Genomic DNA, 20696 nt, shown 5'->3' on the forward strand with positions numbered 1-20696 from the left:
AAAGCCCTTGCAGCCTACTTCCTTTTCCCTATGTTGGAAGGAGGAAGAGAGGAGGAGGAGGCCGCCAATGGCTTCTTCTTTTCTTCCCTTTGCTTGCGGCTGAACCAAGGAAGGGAGAGGGGTGGCGACGGCACAAAGGAAGAGGGCTTCAATCCTTCTAGGGCGCCGGCCCCTTGTTCCTCTTTTAAACCCATCTAGGGCTCCTACAATTTAGGAGCCCTAGAGTTATTTCCTAAGAGGGGGCGCCGGCCCCCTCTCTTCATGCCGCACCAAGGAAGCAAAAGGGGAGGGGCTTGCGCCAATCTACTGCAGCCAATCTATTCTTAGGATCTCTTCTTATCTATCAAGGTCGATAGATTCCTTATAGGTGCATACCCTACTCCTACAGTGAACCTACTGCAGCCAATCTACACTACATGGACCCATATGACTAGAAACCATGTATGTATGCAGTCAAACTACAATAACCTCACTGTGAGTGGCCGAAGCACCGCAGGTCAAAGGACCAGCCACACTACTGCAACATCAAGCAAGTCACTGACGAGTGGATAGACATCCAAGTGACTTCTTGTATTGGTCACGCTCAGTACCCTTATTCTCTAACAAGCACCTGCACTATTACTTCAGTGTCCCCACACCGTGGACTCGAGTCTCGTCCATTCATAAGGAAAGTAATGTGTGCACTGATCTCATCGGATCGATCACCGCCCTCATAATGATACATCGATCAGGAGCATTCAGAAATTAATTACTAATGATGCATGGCTCAAATTCTTAACTCTTAAGAATATGCATTATCATCTTATTAATTCTTGAACGATTCATAGACACATAATCAATATGAATGAAAAAGATGTCTTTTATTTATTCAATAATAAAATCAAATACAAATTATGTCCCAGAATTAATAATGTGTTAGCCAAAAATTGGCTTCCAGGGCATACATCTAACATCTTGCAAGTGTGAAGCCGGATGCAAGTGTTGCATCAAAAGGTATATTTTTATTACATACCAATATAACATTAAATTCTTCTGATTCTAATTCATAGGTATTGGATACCGGTTGTGGTTCTCACATATGCAAATTTTTGCATGGACTGCAGAAAATTAGAAGTCTGAAGAAAGGTGACTTCGAGCTATATGGCGCTGGAGGAGAATCCATCCAGGCTGAAGCTGTTGGCACCTACATACTGGAGCTACCCTCCGAAAAGTTCTTGAAGCTAGAAGACTGTTATTTTATGCCAAAAATCATTAGAAATGTAATTTCAATTCCTTTGTTGCTTAAGAAAGGATTCGAAATAAATGGAAAGAGAAATGGCTGCTCTATTTCTTTATCTAATGAGTATTATTATCATAGTACTATGGAAAATGGTCTTTTAGTATTATGTCTTAATAATGTTATGTTTCATATTGGCAAAGATAATAAAAGAAAAAGAGAGAATATTAATAATACCCTCCTCTGGCATTACCGATTAGGTCATATTAGTGAGACAAGGTTACACAAGTTGTATAAAGATAAATTCTTTGACCCTTATGATTTTGAATCATTAGGAACTTGTGAATCTTGTCTTATGGGTAAAATGACCAAGTCTCCATTCTCGGGACATGGAGAAAGGGCAAGTGAGTTGTTAGAACTCGTACACACTGATGTGTGCGGTCCTATGTCAACTCCAGCTAGAGGTGGATACTCTTACTTTATCACATTTACTGATGACTTATTAAGGTTCGGTTTTGTGTATCTAATGAAATATAAATCCGAAGCCTTTGATAAATTTAAAGAGTATCAAAGTATGGTCGAAAAACAAACTGAAAAGTGTATTAAAATCTATCGATCTGATCGAGGAGGAGAATACCTTTCTAGTGAATTTTTAGACTATCTTAATTAAAGGGTATACTCTCTGAATGGACACCTCCATATATGCCACAATTAAATGGTGTAGCTGAAAGGAGGAATCGTACCTTATTAGATATGGTACGATCTATGATGTGCTTCACAAATCTTCCAATTTTCTTTTGGGGACATGCCCTAGAAACTGCTGCATTAGTATTAAATAGAGTACCATCTAAGTCTGTATCTAGCACTCCATATGAGATATGAAAAGGAAAGAAACCTAATCTTATATATCTTAAGATATGGGGTTGTCATGCTTATGTCAAAAGAAATTTTGGACATTAGCTAAGTGCTAGATAGGACAAATGTATATTTGTAGGTTATCCTAAAGACAGTTTAAGATATATCTTCTATGATCCTACCGAACAAAATGTATTTGTTGCTAGGCATGCCACTTTCTTGGAAAAAAGTTTTTCTTAGAAAAGGGCAAGGATAGAAGAATTGAACTTGATGAAGTTCACGACCTACAAGGTGAGATACATAATAATCCTCAACCAGATGTACTCATGGAAGAGGTACAGCCACTACACACTACTCTTCTCCGAAGGTCAGAAAGAGTGCGAAATGCACCTAAGAAGTATGGATTTATCATTGAGAATGATGAAGCCTACATCATTGATAACGATGACCCTCTGACCTATTCGGAAGCTATCAAGAGTAGGAACTCTGACAGATGGCTGGACGCCATGAAATCCGAGATAGATTCTATGTATACAAACCAAGTGTGGACTTTGGTTGATGCACCTGAGGGAGTGATTCCAATAGGGTGCAAATGGGTATACAAGAAGAAGATAGGAGCTGATGGCCAAGTAGAAACCTACAAGGCCAGGCTAGTGGCAAAAAACAAGGTATTGATTATGATGAAACTTCTTCGCCAGTAGCTATGCTCAAATCTATTCGGATTATGCTTGCTATAGCTGCATTCTATGATTATGAGATCTGGCAGATGGATGTCAAAACCGCCTTCCTTAATGGTCACCTTGAGGAAGAGGTTTATATGACACAGCCAGAGGAATTTGTCCCAAGAGGAAGAGCAAATCAAGTATGTAGGCTAAAGAAATCCATTTATGGATTAAAGTAGGCATCTAGGAGTTGGAACATCTATTTTGACATGATAGTCAAAGAGTTTGGCTTCATTAAAAATATAGATGAACCTTGTGTGTACAAGAAGACTAGTGGGAGTGATATTGTCTTCTTGATATTATATGTGGACGATATATTGGTCATTGGAAATGATGTTCCAATGATGCAATCGGTCAAGACTTGGCTATCAAAGAAATTTTTCATGAAAGACTTGGGTGAAGCATCCTATATACTTGGTATAAGGATCTATAGAGATAGATCTAAAAAGATGCTAGGTTTGTCCCAGTCTAGGTACATAGATAATGTACTGAAGAGGTTCAGCATGGATGGAAGTAAGAAAGGTTTCTTACCCATAGGACATGGCATACAACTCTCTAGGAAGATGTCTCCTAAGACATCTGAAGAGAGGAATAGAATGAGTTCTATTCCCTATGCTTCGGCAGTAGGGTCGATCATGTATGCTATGTTATGTATTAGGCCTGATGTAGCTTATGCCTTGGGTATGGTAAGTAGATTTCAGGCAGATCTCAGGGAGGATCATTGGAAAATTGTGAAAAGCATTCTCAAATACTTGAGAAGGACTAGAGATGTTTTTCTGATTTATGGAGAATCAGAATTGAAACTAGAAGGCTATTCAGATTCTAGCTTTCAATCTGATCTAGATGATAGCAAGTCAATCTCCGGATATATCTTCACTTTGAATGGTGGAGCTGTGAGTTGGAAAAGTTTCAAACAGCAAACTGTAGCTGACTCAACTATTGAGGCAGAATACATAGCTGTTAGTGAAGCTGCTAAGGAAGCAGTCTGGATGATGAAGTTCATCACAGAGCTGGGTGTAGTTCCTGAGATTGCCGGACCAGTCCCAGTTTATTACGATAACACTAGAGCTGTTGCGCTAAGGAACCAAGATCTCATCATAGATCCAAGCACATTTTGAGACGCTTTCACCTTGTTCGAGAGATAATCGAAAGACAAGACGTCAAGATTGAACGAGTAGACACAAAGAACAATATAGCAGACCCATTTACTAAAGCTCTACCACAGTAGCAATTCAATCGTCATTTCAATTGTATGGGGTTAAAATATAAGGGCAATTGGCTTTAGTGCAAGTGGGAGATTGAAAAAGTAGATGCCCTATAAGCCAATCATTTGATGGGTTTCTCTTTGTAATCCTCCAAATCATGTACTTTGACACTCGATATGTATTAATAAAGGCATTGTGTTTCATCATTTGCTGCTTATCTATTTTATTATTGGATGATGAACCCCATGAATTAGGATATTGATTTTAGGGTTATGATGAGATCATACCAGTGAGACCTAAAATTCTAAAATCCTAATTTAGAATATTTCCAGTCAAATTGGTATATTGAGTCGGAGATCAATATTATCGAAAAGACTGGCACATCTTATGTATGCACGATGTAGAGGGTGATTGATCTCACAATCACTTATGTGAGACACTAATACAAAGATGTGGGTGCTCATTAGAAGAATGAATTTACTGAAATGACCAGCCATGAGAACATCTTATGGATTCTTACTTAATTATCAAAAGATGGTTCTCATAGTGGGAGTTGTGCAAGTGATCCTTAGATCTGAGATCACCATGGTACCTTATGCACTTGAAGCTATATTTTGGTTTACCCTCATTCACGACATTGCGTTGTGTACGGGGTATTCTGGATATGGTGGATTTTGTACGAAGGTTGTGAGTAGGTCAATAAGAAATCAGTCACTTCTAGTAAGAGAAGGTAACATCCTACTTTAATCTTATGATGATTCAAGAAGCCTTTGATCAAAGTAAAATGAATATTAGAAAGAGTTTCTAATGTTTCATTATTTGAATTATCATATAAAAGATTGAGAGAGACATGAATAAGTGATTGAGTTTGATATTGATCCATACTCATGCACTTATTCAGGATATAGTATGACTGAGAGATTAAATTGCACGGTAACTTGCCACTGAAGGGTATGTTTGGATTTGTCCAATACATTCCTCATCTTCTGGGTAGACATGATACGTTGCTAGACGTCAATCATGTCTTGTGGGTTGATCGGATCAAAAAGTTTGATTAGATCAAAGCATCAGAAAGGTTCTGATTGCTAAGTCTGGTTTAGTACTAAATTGAACCTAAATTGGATTAGAGGTATTCTAATCAGGCTAGGTCAACTTGCACCTGCACCTACTGCTGGCAAAGATAAGGAACCCAATGGGTCACACATAAGGGAATTGATCAAGGGTCTAATTGGATTAGATCATGTTTGCAAGATGAACATGCTAGCACGTGTTGCAAAACCTAGCTCCTGATTCAAATTAAATTCAAATCTGATTCTTAGATTAGGTTGATCTAATATGATTAGATCATGACCTAATATGGGTTAGCCAAGAGTTAGAACCCATTAACCTTTAATTAGACCTGATTTGATTAGGTTTAATGTTTTCTTTAAGTTGGTTAAACCCAATTGGATTGGGTTTGATAGGGCCTTCACTTCTGGACCATTGGATCGCTCCCTGGATGAAGGATCTGGTCCACTGGTTGGTGCCTTCATCTGGACTATTGGATGGCTTCCTAGATGAAGGATCTGGTCCACTAGTTGGCGCCTTCATCTGGACCATTGGATGGATTCCTGGATGAAGGATCTGGACCATTGGTCAGCGCCTGAATCTGGACCACTGGATGGCTCTCTGGATGAAAGATCTGGATCGTTGCTCAGCGCCTGAATCTGGACCATCAGTGATGGCATCTTGCTTTTGGACCATTGGATAGCACCCTAGATGATGATGCCTTGATCTGGACCATTAGATGGCACCTAGATCTGGACCATTGGCTTTGGTTCACTGCATTTGGGCCCTTGGATCATTAGGATTTAAGAGAAAGACATGAGAAAACAGTTGATACACCCTTCTCCTTAGCACCCCATCATGATGGGATGCCTCTCTTGGCAATGCCTCATCATGATGGGGTGTGTGGATGGGATGCATCCCTTTATGATGCATCCCTCCATCTCTTATAAATAAAGAGGTGCCTTGGGGTTCTAAACATCATCCAACAAAAAGCCTCTCCTTCTCTCTCCCTTATCCCTTCTTTCTTACAAGCCTCTCTCTTTTGTCCTAACCTAATACAAGAGGGTCTTCTTTAGGACAAAAAGGCTAGTGAATATTTTAGAGGAAGAAGGAAGTGAAGGAAAATCAGCCAATTAAATCTTTTGGAAGGATTGAACAACTGGAATCAAGTTTTGGTGGAGCTAGAGTCTTGAACCCATTCCTGTGTGGATCAACATTGGAGGGTGAACATTTGGGCGCCTTAGAATATTTTCAGACATATTGGATATAGCGTGATAGGTATTCTTCTATACCAAGATTATATTTTCTACATTATTTGGTTATACTATTAAGGTGATCTTGGCTTTTTAGGATTTCATATAATGGGTTTTGTAAGAAAATTTTATAATCCCGTATCTTCCGCTGCACCCTAGGACACTGGAAAACCCAACAGACTGGCCACCGTTGCCGGCATGGCGGCGGCCATGGCTGGCGACGACATAAGCCGGTGGTACAAGGGTGGGAGTCGGGCCACCCTGACTGTCCTAGATTTGGAGGAATTGAGATTTTTGGGGACCTGGTGATGGACCCTATAGTAGATATGAATTATGGTTTAGAATATTTAAATATTAAATAATTTAGTTGTGATTTATAATTGATGTTGTAGAGGAAGAGTCGGCGGTGTCAGAAGATTTTGATCAGGGAACTCAGCACCCCAGCGCGTAGGTTGTGATTCGGATCCGTGTTTGTGTCAGTCTACAATTTCTATAAGAATTCCTACAACTGAGCACCTCTATTTATGCATGTATGGAATTTATCTTTGGATATATTTTTATCAGTATGTTGATATTAATTTTATGAGCTTGTATGACACATATGAGATGTGCATTTTGTTATGAAAATATTGAAATAATTAAATTGGGAAGAATTAACATATTTTTGAGAATTTAAGAAAATATGTGATGTGATTGGAATTTGATTAAATATGTAAAACTAGATATGTAGAATGGGTTGGACTAACCTTGTCATGAGATAGTCTCTACGAGCTTATGCGTAGGATAGCTGCCACGAGCTGATGCGTGGGATAGCCTCCACGGGCTTACGCGTGGGATAGCCTCTACGAGCTTGTGCGTAGGATAGCCTCCACGGGCTTACGCGTGGGATAGCTGCCACGAGCTTATGCGTGGGATTTGTGCAATCTTGGACTGGGTCATGAACTTGGTTAGTCCAAAGCCAGAAGTGAAAAGTCTGAAAACTTGGGAATCAGAGTAATACGGAAATGGATCACATAATGTGAAAAGAATTTATGTATATGAAATGGTTATATATATTTGTTGTTTGTTGAGCCTTTGAAATGATGAAATGACATTTATTTTGATGCTTTGATTATTTTATAATTATTACTGTATTGAAAAAGATTCTTTCGGACTCAAGCCTCACCCAAGAGGGAAACTCCATTTTGTGCTCGCTCTCTTCTGTCATGCATCATGGCTGGGTGAGTTGATCCATTGCGAATTGACCTCAGTGCTTCCAATCTGGTCAGAGGAAAGAAGGCTACCACATGGCTGGGACAATAAAGAAAATCGAATACGACATGAGGTCTTGCCCTCCGGCTCGGAACTATGCGATCGTCGAGATGTTGATGAGAAAGGGGCGAGTCTCAAGGCCAAAGAGTGCTCTTTGAATGCTACTATGCATCCTTACGAATACAAGAGTGGTTTTTTTTGGGTATAGCAGGACTTGAACCTGCGACCATTCTTTCTGCTGCTTCGGGTGGCAAGCTGACCCGTGTTCCTTTCCATCTTTCGGGCTTGGTCGGTACTCAAAAAGGCAAATAACTGAAAGCCTTGTTCAAGCAAGCCCTTTCACGTCAATTGTGCTTTCTGCAAGCAGGAAAACGACCTTTTTGACGATCCACAGGTTGTAGATTGACCCCCGGATTCTCAGATTAAGAATCCTCTTCTCTTCCGACTTCTGGTGTAACTCCCTTTTGGGTGTTGGTGGTTCCGTCCTAGTTAACAGCCATCATGGGTGATCCCGCAACTTCCAATTCAATGGTGGATAAAGAAATGAGCTAGCCACTCCTCGAGAAGAAAAAAACTAGGGCACTGGCTAATCTAGGCCTACTAACATATGACTGTATAAGACTGAAGCTAGTAGAGCTTTTGCCTTTTTCCCGGCTTGAGAGAAGTTGAATGCCTCCATTTTCTGCTCGCTTGAAAAAGGGACTGCCGGAAAAGAGACGGCGGGGTTACCGTCGAAGGTACCTGAGATGTTGGCCCCCCTCCTCCCCTCTTGTTGCCTTCCAGCCCTTACAACGTTGACTGAAAAGCCGTTCAGTAAGCTTTCCTGTCTCCCGAAGAAAGGTCTAAGGCCGTACTCATTTTATAAAAATTTTTATTCATTCATTCGATTATTGCATTCCATTTCTTATGTTCCTATTCTTCTGTCTCAGAAGAAGGTATTTAGAAAAAAAAAATAAAGGATTAATTCGTTCTTGATAGTCATTTCTGTAATCAGTGAATAGGAGCATACTCGAGATCGGAATCGTAGGGAGGTACTTCTTGATCATTTCTACCAACTTAAAGCCCTTATTATGATTCGTTTTATGCAGGGTCGGTTGAGGGCAGCAGCACATCAATAGGTGGATTGTCATTCTTGTACTGTTTGGGTAAAGGGCAGTTGGGATTCTTACTGGGCTGGAAAAGCTCATACTACACTTATATTTTTTTTAGAGGAACTGGATTCGTAGAATCTGTCGGATGGGACAAGAAGTGAGATCAGCATGGAGTCTGACTGCTAGATAGTTAGAAGCAGCTTATCTTTTATTGATGAACATTTGAAAATCTTGTAATTGAACCGATTGTTTATTTGGACATGTCGGATTTGTCAATTTGAATTAATTAATTAGTTGTGGATTTATTGAATTGTTGTTTATCTTAGGTCTTACATGATCTTTAGGGCACTGCTCTAGGGCTCATGCGGCCGGTCACGTGCCTGACCCGGATGATGGGCATAGGGCGTGACAGAAGTGGTATCAGAGCCGACCCAGCCCATTATGTGGACTAGGAGACACTGCAGCATGGATCCATTGGGGTTGACCACGGACCGATTGTGGTGTTTGTGATTAGATTTGAATGAATTTGAACCCTTAGCCTGACGAGGACGTCAGAGCTTGAATGGGGGGAGTATGTGAGGACCCGTGCGGGCTAGTCCCACATCGGTTTTTCGTTGGGTAGATCTTGTGTACTTATACAGGATCAAGGAACCCAATAATACCTTCTGACTAGCCATTTTAGGTGAGGTCCTGGGTTGTGACAGAAATGGTATCAGAGCTTAAGGTTAAGGTATCTCAGGGTTTAGGTTCAGATGAGTGTGAGTGGAGAATTATGATAGAAAAACTATCAGAGCCTTGGTTTATATGTTAAATGTATGCCCTAGAAGCCAATTTTGGCTGACACATTATTAATTCTAGGACATAATTTGTACTTGACCTTATTATTATTGAATAAATGAAAGGCATCTTTTTTATTCATATTATTATTGTGTCTATGAATCGTCCAAGGAATTAATAAGATGATGATGCATATTCTCAAGAGTTGAGAATTTGAGCCATATATCATTAGTGATTAATTTCTAAACGCTCCTGATCAATGGATCATCACGAGGACGGTGATCGATCCAATGAGATCAGTGCGCAGATTACTTTCCTTATGGATGGACGAGACTCGAGTCCACAGTGTAGCGACACTGAAGTAATAGTGCAGGTGCTTGTTAAGAACAAGGGTACTGAGCATGACCAATACAAGAAGTCACTTGGATGTCTATCCACTCGTCAGTGACTTGCTTGATGTTGCACTAGTGTGACTGGTCCTTTGACCTGCGGTGCTTCGGCTACTCACAGTGAGGTTATTGTAGTTTGACTGCACACATACATGGTCTCTAGCCATATGGGTCCATGCAGTATAGATTGGCTGCAGTAAGTTCACTGTAGGAGTAGGGTATGCACCTATAAGGAATCTATCGACCTTGATAGATAAGGAGAGATCCTATGTGATTTATAAGACTGAGTTCGTAAGACCTCGGTCGGGGCAGTATGCACAGTGGAGAAAGAGTTTTCCACTCTCAAACTTAAGTCAAATAAATCTTCACATATGACAGACGATGGGGTTTGACGAGTTGTCCATGACCTCCGTCCTGTAGGGATCCACGATAGTAGGACTGTATCACATGATAACTGCACTTAGAGGTTCATCATTCTATTCTACTGGGTAGCCACTACATGCTGCTAGGTGTCACTGGTGGATGGTGGGACTCACAGGGACTATCTCGATGATCGATAAACCCTAATGAGTAGAGTTGGAATCGTTCCAATCCATTGAAAGGAGTTTTCAATGATATTATGATAGAGATCATAATATATCTCACTACCAGTCAGAGTAGAACCTATGGGGTCATACACACTAGAAGTATTGACCGATCCGATGGTTGAATCGTGATTAGGAATCACAAGTAATCAATTCGATTGATATTCAGTTGAAGAAGGAACAAAGGGAATTAATTAATTGGACTTGAAACAAGAGTCCTACTTCGAGTAGGATTCCTAGAGTCCTAATTAGATTAGGACTGGGAATCCTAGTTGGAGTAGGACTGGAATTTCTACTTGGAATAGGATTCCTACAATCCTAATGAGATTAGGAGTTTTGAATTAAAATCGGATTCCTACTTGGAGTAGGATTCCTAGAGTCCTAATCAGATTAGAACTTCGGATTCAAATAGAGTCCTAATTGGATTAGGACTAAAATTAAATATGTCCTAATTTGGATTAAGATTTCTTAAGTCATAATTAATTATTAATCTAATGAATCAATAAGACTCCTAATTGGATTAGGATTGAAGAGTTCAATTGAGTCAAAATTGATTTAAGTTCTAATTAGATTAGGACTTACCTAGATTGGATCCAAATTGGTTCACCCTTGGGCTAAGCCTAATTAGATTAGGGCTAAACCACATTAGGGCCTCCCAATCCTCATTAGATGAGGATTAGGGCAACATGAGAGGGAGGGGTGTTAGATGTATGCCCTAGAAGCCAATTTGGCTGACACATTGTTGATTCTAGGGACATAATTTTGTACTTGACTATTTATTATTGAATAAATAAAAGGCATCTTTTTCATTCATATTGTTTATGTGTCTATGAATCGTCCAAGAAATTAATAAGATGATGATACATATTCTCAAGAGTTGAGAATTTGAGCCATGTATCATTGGTGATTAATCTCTAAATGCTCCTGATCAAAGGATCATCACGAGGACGGTGATCGATCCGATCAGTGCACAGATCACTCTCCTTCTGGATGGACGAGACTTGAGTCCACAGTGTAGGGACACTGAAGTGATAGTGCAGGTGCTTGTTAGAGAACAAGAGTACTGAGCGTGACCAATACAAGAAGTCACTTGGATGTCTATCCACTCGTCAGTGACTTGCTTGATGTTGCAGTAGTGTGACTGGTCCTTTGACCTGCGGTGCTTCGGCTACTCACAGTGAGGTTATTGTAGTTTGACTGCACACATACATGGTCTCTAGCCATATGGGACCATGCAGTGTAGATTGGCTGCAGTAAGTTCACTGTAGGAGTAGGGTATGCACCTATATGGAATCTATCGACCTTGATAGATAAGGAGAGATCCTATGTGATTTATAAGACTGAGTTCGTAAGACCTCGGCCGGGGCAGTATGCACAGTGGAGAAAGAGTTTTTCACTATCGAACTCGAGTCGAATAAATCTTGACATATGACAGACGATGGGGTTTGACGAGTTGTCCATGACCTCCGTCCTGTAGGGATCCACGATAGTAGGACTATATCACATGTTAACTGCACCTAGAGGTTCATCATTCCATTCTGCTGGGTAGCCACTACATGCTGCTAGGTGTCACTGGTGGATGGTGGGACTCATAGGGATTATCTTGATGATCGATAAACCCCAATGAGTTGAGTTGGAATCGTTCCAACCCATTGAAAGGAGTTTTCAATGATATAGTGATAGAGATCACAATATATCTCACTACCAGTCAGAATAGAACCTATGGGGTCACACACACTAGAAGTATTGACCGATCCGATGGTTGAAATCGTGATTAGGAATCACAAGAAATCAATTTGATTGATAAAAGGTTGAAGAAGGAAAAAGGAATTAATTAATTGGACTTGAAACAAGAATCCTACTTCGGGTAGGATACCTAGAGTTCTAATTGGATTAGGACTGGGATTCCTACTTGGAATAGGATTCCTCAATCCTAATGAGATTAGGAATTTTGAATCTAAATCGGATTCCTACTTGGAGTAGGATTCCTAGGAATCCTAATTGGATTAGGACTTCGGATTCAAATCTAATCCTAATTGGATTAGGACTAAATACATCCTAATATGGATTAGGGTTTCTTAAGTCACAATTAATTATTAATCTAATGAATCAATAAGACTCCTAATTGGATTAGGATTGAAGAGTTCAATTGAGTCAAAATTGATTCAAGTTCTAATTGGATTAAGACTTACCTAGATTGGATCCATTGGTTCACCCTTGGGCTAAACCTAATAGGATTAGGGCTTGACCACATTAGGGCAATGCAAACCCTAATGTGGACTAGGGTTTACCAAGAGGGAGGGGCGCAAGCCCCTCCCCCTTGATCCATTGGTGCGGCACAAGAGAGGGGGCCGGCGCCCCCTCTTTGGAAAGATGTCTAGGGCTCCTACTTAGTAGGAACCCTAGATGGCTATAAAAGGAGGTGTGAGGCCGGCGCCCTAAGCATAGAAGAACTCCTCCTTCTCCTTGCCGTGAGCCTCCCTCTCCTCTCTTCTTGTGATCAGCCGCAAGCAAGGAAGACCAAGGCCAAAGGTTGGCGGCATCCTCTTCCTCCCTTCTTCCTTCCAACGCAGGGAAAAGAAAGAAGGCTGCGTGGGGATTCTTCTTCTTCCTCTTCTTCAACCTTCTTCTTCCTCCTCTCAAGCACTTTCAAGAGTTGAAAGAAAGAGAAGAGATCAGCCATCAAAGGAGTCTTTGCAAGGGAGCTAGCACCCCGGGAAGACAAGAAAGCTTTGATCGGTTCTCTACTTCGTGTGGATACCCGTAGAGGCCGGACGTTTGAACGGCTTCAAGCGAACCCTCTCCCATAACCACGAATTCAGATTCGCGGTGATCGTCTACCCGCGCAAGGTGAAGATTTGATCTTCCTATTGTTTTAAAAGCTTTAATTCTTACCTAATTACGAAAGGTCTCGAAACAAGCATTCATGCGATGAACGTCGAACCCGTGCATGCCGATTCCGCTGCCATCTGAAAAATTTTTGAAATATCAGCGGTATGGGCGGGTTCCCAACAAGGGGCTCACGCCCCTCCTCCTTTGATCCCTTGGTGCGGCAACAAGAGGGGCCGGCGCCCCTCTTGGTAATACATCAAGGGCTCCTAACTTGTAGGAGCCCTAGATGTTATAAAAAGAGGAGGCTTGGGGGCTAACCTGATAGATGATAAGCTCCTCCTCTTGCTGCCGTACGCCCTCCCCTCCTCCTCTCCTTGTTTCAGCCGAAAGCAAGAAGAAAGGAAGAAGAAGCCTTGGCAGCCTCCTCCCCTTCCCTTCCTTCATACAACGCAGGGAAAAGAAAGGCTGCAGTGAAGGCTTTGGTTCTTCTTCAAGGTCCCTTCTTCTTCTTCCTCCTCTCAAGCACAATCAAGGGTTGATTGATAGAGAAGAAATCAGCCATCCAAAGTTGTCTCTGCAAGGGAGTTAGCACCCCGAGGAGACAAGGAAGCTTTGATCGGTCCTCTACTTTGTGTGGATACCCGTAGAGGCCGGGCACTTGAACGGCTTCAAGCGAACCTTCATCCTAAACCACGAACTTCAGTTTGCGGTGATCATCTACCCGCACAAGGTGAAGATCTGATCTTCCTAAAGTTATTAAAAGTTTTTAATCCTTACCTAACTACGAACGGTTATCAAACGATGTTCATGCGATGAACGTCGATCCTGCACATGCCCCTTCCGCTGCCATCTGATTTTGTTTTGAAATATCAGCGGCATGGGCGGGTTCTAACAGTGGTATCAGAGCCTAGGCATCGTAGATTAAGGTAAGGATTAATTATTAATAGGCTTAATAGATCTGAAAATTGAATAATCATGCATGCTGAAAATTTTCTGCATGCAGATTTTTTCTAGGGTGCTGATTTTTACATGCTGATTTTTATGTGATAAAAAGATGATTCTAATTGCATTATTAATGGAATTACAAAGTTTAGAATCATGATTAGCATGATCAGCAACTTATGTCATAAGATAATCAATTAGTTTTCAGATCTGAAAAGTATAATTGTTGCATGCGGTGATGATCATAGGATTCAAACCCTTTTGGTATTAAATGTAAAGACCTGCGATGTGATCTACAATGTCATATAATTTTTCAGATGCTTGCATGCATCTTATTTAATGTTTTGAGAGGCCTGCGTGCCTCCTAAAAGGAAGATGTAATTTATTTTTATTTTTATTTTATATCTGGTTGTATTTTCGTGATGTGATGTACGTCAACGATCAAGTCAAAGATGATGCATGAGATGAGCAGGGGTCTAAGCGGTTGATGGCGATTGGATCAAGAGTTGGTCAAGGATCGAGTCAAGAAGGCTTGGAACCAATTCAAGAGTTGAAGACAAGTTGATCGATTGACGTGCATGTGCTTGTAATATGACCTAATTAGAATCCATGATCATCACCTATTTAAAGTTTAGCTTTAATTATTGCTGCGTTTATAACTGCCTGCAATGTGCCGTTTGCATGTGATGTGAATGAGAGTCGGGTAGATAGGTTTACATGTGATGTAGCAAACCCAATGAGACCTAAACTAAAACCTCCTCAATCAAGTCGAGAGTGAACCGACATGAGCAAGTCATATTAGATTAATTGATCTAATTGGTGTCTAGGAAAGCATGAAAGGTGGTTACTTAATTAGGACCTTACTCTCTGAGTAAGGGGAGCCTCCCACCTGCTTACCTGGCCAATTGTTCGATTACCTCTTATGAAGAGCTCAAGCTGCAAACACTAAGACCTGATTAACCAATATTAAGTCAATAGGTCTTCCACCGTAGTAGAGCTGCTAAGGTCTTTCTGATGTTGATTTGTCTCGACTGGACACAGTGGGCAAGTTGCATCGGGGGGCTGGACCTCTCTATAGACATGAGATGTTATAGGGTAAAGGTGGGGTTGGGCACCAATAACTGTTAGGTGAGAACCCAATGACGACTTTATTCCTACGGTTATATGGTGGGTCTGACTTAACTAAGAAATGGGACCAATAACTGTTAGGTGAGGTTTTCATGGCTTAGAGACCAAGTTGCACTGCAACATGCTTGAGAAGCATTGTACAAGAGTTGTACATTCATTAATCTATGTGTCACTAATTACTGTTACGTGAGGTGGCATGTAAATCGGTGGAACCGCAGTACCCACTAGAAACCATAGTCGTGTAGGATTTCCGTTTTCTTACCAGAGGAGTGTGAGGAATTCGAGAAAATAGTGGGAGGTACATTCGTTCTAAAAGTTCTTAGAACAGATTAAGGATCAAGTACAAAAATCTAACTAGAATCTTTACTCTCTGCAGATCATAATGTCAGCCTCAAACTCTTTGACCCGTATTCTTGAGACCAACCGATTGACCGGTACAAATTACAAGGACTGGCTTAGAAATCTCAAAATTGTTTTGAGCTGTGAGAAAATAGGCTACATACTCGATTCAGATATCCCCATACTACCAGCACGTCCTACTGATGTTCAGCGACAGATGCATCAAAAGTGGATGGATGATGACATTAGAGTCAAGTGCTATATGATGGCATCCATGTCCAATGAACTCCAATGCCAGCATGAGAATCTCAAGACTGCTAGGGATATACTAGCACACCTGCAAGAGTTGTATGGTGAGCAGAGTCGCACAGCTCGTTTTGAAGTGTCCAAGAGGCTCTTCAAGACAAAGATGTGCGAAGGGCAGTCCGTCCATGATCACGGTCTGACTATGATCAAGGACCTTGAGGAGCTTGAGAAGCTCGGTATGAACATGCACAAGGAATTGCAAGTTGATCTGATCCTTCAATCCCTTCCTGATTCATTTGGTCAGTTTATAGTAAACTACCACATGAATAAGATTGAATGCACTAAGACTGAACTGATAAATATGTTGGTAACTGCTGAGGGAGCCTTGAAAGGTTCAAGGGGCAATGTCCTTGCTGCTGAGTTGACTTCTGGTTCCAAGAGAAAGTCTGCTTGGAAGAAAAAGAAGCCTGCTAAGAAGCAGAAGAAAGACAAGAAGCCAAAGAAGGAAGTTCAAAAGAAAAAGGCTAATGACAAAGGAAAATGTTTCCACTGCAATGTCGACGGCCACTGGAAGAGAAACTGTTCTTCATACCTCGAGAGCCTGAAGAACAAGAAAGGTGACACACCTTCAGAAGGTATAGACTTGCTTATAATTGAAACTAATCTAACAGTTTCTTCTACTTCTAGTTGGGTTATAGATTCTAGTTCTAGTGCTCATCTGTGCACTACCATGCAGGGTCTAAAGGAAAGTAGAAGGCTGGCGGAAGGTGCGGTAACCCTTCGGATTGGCAACGGGGCAAAAGTTGCTGCTGTGGCTGTGGGCACCTACCATCTGCGACTACCGTCTGATTTTAGTTTATTACTTAGAGACTGCTATTATGTACCTGCTGCTAGCAGAAATTTGATTTCTGTTTCATGTCTAGCACAGGAAGGTCATGTTTTTACATTTGACAAAGACTGCTGTTCTATTTATTTTAGAAATAAAATAGTCGCTATCATTTGATTGGATGTATCTATAAATGTGTCTGAGCAAGAAGTGAGTGCCAAAGGATCCAAAAGATCCAGGGATGAGATAAACCAAAAGTATTTGTGGCACCTTAGGCTTGGCCATATTGGAGAAGACAGAATGAACAAAATGGATAAAGATGGGCCTCTTGGCTCATTGACTTCCGAGTCATATCCAGTTTGCGAGTCCTGTCTTCAAGAAAAAATGACCAGATTGCCCTTTGTAGGACATGGAGAGAGGACCACTGAAATACTTACCCTGGTACATACAGATATATGTGGCCCATTCGATGTGCTAGCCAGGGGACGTTATTCATACTTCATTACCTTTACCGATGATTATTCACGGTATGGGTATGTGTATCTTATGAGACACAAATCTGAATCTTTCGAAAAATTCAAAGAGTTCAGAAATGAAGTAGAAAAACAAACTGGAAAACTCCTTAAGGCTCTTCGATCAGATCGAGGAGGAGAATACCTTAGTGGAGAATTTCGGGACTATCTCAAGGACAATGGCATAGTCTCACAATGGACTCTCCGAGTACACCTCAACTCAACGGGGTGTCAGAGAGGAGAAATCGGACTCTATTGGATATGGTCCGGTCCATGATGAGCTTCACTGATCTACCGATGTTTCTTTGGGGAGATGCCTTACTTACCGCAGTATATATACTGAATAGGGTTTCCTCTAAATCCGTTCCTACCACACCGTCTGAGATATGGCATGGTAAGAAACCAAGTCTTGGTCATCTCAAGATTTAGGGATGTCCGGCCCACGTCAAAAGACTACAGGCGGACAAACTAGAGGCTAGGAATCCTTGACAGAGGCAGTGGGAGGAAAATTGAGCTTGAAGAGAAAGTCTCTGAAAAGCAACGAGTCATGGATCCTATCGAACCCATTAATATAGAGCTAGTACACGATGTCCCCCAACCACCTCGCAGATCAAGTAAGGTCTCCCATCCTCCCGATAGATACTTAGATATACTAGAAGAGGATACTGAGGAAATGTTCCTAGTGGGAGATAGGGATCACGTACAGGATCCCAAAACCTACAACGAGGCGATATCTGATATCGATTCCGAGAAATGGTTGGAAGCTATGAAGTCAGAATTAGATTCCATGCATTCCAACCAAGTCTGGACCTTAGTAGATCCACCAGAAGGTATTGTACCTATTGGATGTAAATGGATCTACAAAAGGAAGATAGGTTCGGATAGAAAGGTAGAGACCTATAAAGCAAGGCTGGTGGCGAAAGGATATAGTCAACGCGAAGGCATTGACTATCAGGAGACTTTTTCACCTGTAGCCATGCTGAAATCCATCTGAACATTGCTTGCCATTGCAGCATTTCATGATTATGAAATCTGGCAGATGAATGTGAAAACTGCTTTCCTAAATGGATATCTTGAAGAAGATATCTATATGGAATAGCCTTTGGGTTTCACTTCCAGTGATGGAGATCACAAGGTCTGCAAGCTGCAAAGGTCCATTTATGGACTAAAGTAAGCATCTCGGGGTTGGAACACTCATTTCAATGACGCAATCAAAACGTTTGATTTCATCAAAAACGAAGAGGAACCGTGTGTTTACAAAAAGGTTAGTGGGAGCGCTATCGTATTTCTCGTACTGTACGTGGACGACATCCTCCTGATAGGGAATGATATTTCCATGCTAACCTCGGTTAAGGTCTGGTTGTCAAAAGAATTCTCCATAAAAGATCTTGGGGAAGCATCCTATATTTTGGGAATTAAGGTCTATAGAGATAGATCTAAAAGGATGCTTGGCCTATCACAGAAGATGTACATAGAGGAAGTGCTAAAAAGGTTCAGCATGGAAAACTCTAAAATGGGTCTCTTACCCCTAAGACATGGAATTCATCTCTCCAAGAAGATGTGCCCTAACACATCTGAAGGGATTCAACGCATGAGCAAGATCCCTTATGCATCGGCAATAGGGAGCCTCATGTATGCCATGCTATGTACACGACCTGATATAGCTCTTGCTGTGAGTGTCACAAGCAGATATCAGTCGAATCCAGGTGAAGAACACTGGACAGCTGTGAAGAATATTCTTAAGTACTTGAGAAGAACTAAAGATTTATTCTTAGTCTTTGGAGGATCATCAGAGTTAAAAGTAGAAGGGTACCCAGATTCAGACTTCATGACTGATGTCGATGATAGGAAGTCAACATCTGGATATGTGTTCTTGTGCAATGGTGGTACGGTGAATTGGAAGAGTTCCAAACAACCGATCATTGCTGATTCTACTATGGAAGCTGAATACATCGCCGCCTCCGAAGCTACTAAGGAAGGCTTCTGGTTCAAGAAATTCATTGCGGAATTGGATGTAATGTCATCAGATGCCATAACATTCTACTGCGATAATAATGGCGCCATAGCCCTTGCTAAGGAGCCAAGGTCTCATCAGAAGTCCAAGCATATAGAGCGGTGCTTCCATCTCATACGCGACTATGTTGAGAAGAAGTATGTCGAAGTGCAGAGAGTAGACTCCGCGGACAACGTGGCAGACCCGTTCACTAAATAGCTAAGTCAGCAAAAGACTGAAGTCCACCTTGAGAAGATGGGACTAAGATATATGACTGATTGGCTTTAGTGCAAGTGGGAGATTGTTAGATGTATGCCCTAGAAGCCAATTTTGGCTGACACATTATTAATTTTAGAACATAATTTGTACTTGACTTTATTATTATTGAATAAATGAAAGGCATCTTTTTCATTCATATGATTATTGTGTCTATGAATCGTCCAAGGAATTAATAAGATGATGATGCATATTCTCAAGAGTTGAGAATTTGAGCCATATATCATTAGTGATTAATTTCTAAACGCTCCTGATCGATGGATCATTACGAGGACGGTGATCGATCCGATGAGATCAGTGCACAGATTACTTTCCTTATGAATGGACGAGACTCGAGTCCACAGTGTAGCGACACTGAAGTAATAGTACAGGTGCTTGTTAAGAACAAGGGTACTGAGCGTGACCAATACAAGAAGTCACTTGGATGTCTATCCACTCGTCAGTGACTTGCTTGATGTTGCAGTAGTGTGACTGGTCCTTTGACCTGCGGTGCTTCGGCTACTCACAGTGAGGTTATTGTAGTTTGATTGCACACACACATGGTCTCTAGCCATATGGGTCCATGCAGTGTAGATTGGCTGCAGTAAGTTCACTGTAGGAGTAGGGTATGCACCTATAAGGAATCTATCGACCTTTGATAGATAAGGAGAGATCCTATGTGATTTATAAGACTGAGTTCGTAAGACCTCGGCCGGGGCAGTATGCACAGTGGAGAAAGAGTTTTCCACTCTCGAACTTAAGTCAAATAAATCTTCACATATGACAGACGATGGGGTTTGACGAGTTGTCCATGACCTCCGTTCTGTAGGGATCCACGATAGTAGGACTGTATCACATGATAACTGCACCTAGAGGTTCATCATTCTATTCTACTGGGTAGCAACTACATGCTGCTAGGTGTCACTGGTGGATGGTGGGACTCACAGGGACTATCTCGATGATCGATAAACCCTAATGAGTAGAGTTGGAATCGTTCCAGTCCATTGAAAGGAGTTTTCAATGATATTATGATAGAGATCATAATATATCTCACTACCAGTCAGAGTAGAACCTATGGGGTCACACATACTAGAAGTATTGACCGATCCGATGGTTGAATCGTGATTAGGAATCACAAGTAATCAATTCGATTGATATTCAGTTGAAGAAGGAACAAAGGAAATTAATTAATTAGACTTGAAATAAGAGTCCTACTTCGAGTAGGATTTCTAG

Source organism: Phoenix dactylifera, chromosome 7 (assembly GCF_051530095.1).
Source record: "Phoenix dactylifera cultivar Ajwa chromosome 7, Ajwa_hap1_PhDact_Kaust_v1.1, whole genome shotgun sequence".
NCBI lineage: Eukaryota > Viridiplantae > Streptophyta > Magnoliopsida > Arecales > Arecaceae > Phoenix > Phoenix dactylifera.